General features: G+C 43.3%; 1 non-coding gene across 1 annotated transcript; it reads right to left on the bottom strand.

Moving 5' to 3' along the window:
• Positions 1-960: 960 nt before the first annotated feature.
• TRNAS-GCU (transfer RNA serine (anticodon GCU)) lies at positions 961-1,042 on the bottom strand. Its single transcript has one exon. It is a non-coding gene; the product is annotated as a tRNA-Ser (tRNA).
• Positions 1,043-1,221: the final 179 nt, after the last annotated feature.

Raw genomic sequence — 1,221 nt, 5'->3', positions numbered from 1 at the left:
AGGGGTTGGAATCCTCAGTCCTCTAGATCTGGAATCAGACACCTTATCCATTCCACCACGCAGCCAACACTGTGAGGATGTGGTACAAGCACGTAAGTGAAAATGTTGATAAGGGAACATTAGGTTTCTGTTTTCAAATTTTTAACTTTGAAGTTGGAGAAAATTTTAGCAACATTCAAAAAAGGAATCAAAGATCATCTGAAACCTCTGAGAACAATTACTTAGAATTAATAAACTGAGATTGAGAGATGATTGGATGCGGTGTTGTCCGGATCCCCTGAGCAGTTGGATTTTTGTTTTTCCCCGGGAATTGAGTCCCTACGTGGACTTAAATAGTTGACGCTTGTTTGCTGCTAACTGAAAGATTGGAGGTTCCTGTCACTCAGAGGTATCTGATGACCTACTTCCAAACAATTAGCCATTGAAAACACTAGAGAGGAGAGTTCTACTCTGACATATATGGGGTTGCCATGAGCCAGAAACGACTTGATGACACCTGGTTTTCCCCGTGTGGGCGGGGGGGGTGGAGTCCAAATATGGATTCCTGTTACTTTATGGAGACTTTTCTTATCTCTTATGGTTTTTGCCTGCCTCCTGAAAGTTTCTCTGGGGCAATATTGGGGCTCTGAGACAAATACAGTGAAGTTACAAAAGGGCAAAAGGAAAATAATGTCTGTCTGGAGAATGCTTGGATGATGGGAAGGTGAAAGTCCAAAGGTGTGTTTCTTTTCTTGGGTGATGCTGTGCACCTGTCAGGGGTCAAAAACAATAAAACCAAACCAGTTGCCTGCTAGTCAATCCAGATTCACGGTGATCCTATAGGACAGAATAGAACTGCCCCTTAGCATTTCCAAGGCACTGCTGGTAGATTTGAATTACTTAGTTTTTCATTAGCAAAAAATGACTGTGCCACCAGAGTTCCAAATCTCACTTCCACGACACAGTGAGGAAAGGAAGGAATGACGAGGATGGGATTTGAACCCACGTGTGCAATGCACAATGGATTAGCAGTCCATTGCCTTAACCACTCGGCCACCTCATCAGGAATAAAGGGAAAGAGAATCAAAGAAAAGGAAAGCTTATGCACTCAGTTTTGCCCTGAAATAATTTAGGTATCAGCATATCTGGAGGTAGTCCAGAGGGAACCTCACTGGGGGGCTTTGGGGTTTAGTTGGTTAAAAAAAACTATCCACAGGGCCCTTTCAAACCCCCCACCCTTTA

The sequence above is a fragment of the Elephas maximus genome, chromosome 1 (assembly GCF_024166365.1).
Source record: "Elephas maximus indicus isolate mEleMax1 chromosome 1, mEleMax1 primary haplotype, whole genome shotgun sequence".
NCBI lineage: Eukaryota > Metazoa > Chordata > Mammalia > Proboscidea > Elephantidae > Elephas > Elephas maximus.
The sequence above is the reverse complement of the archived record's forward strand: the minus strand, read 5'-3'. Positions and strand labels throughout refer to the sequence as shown.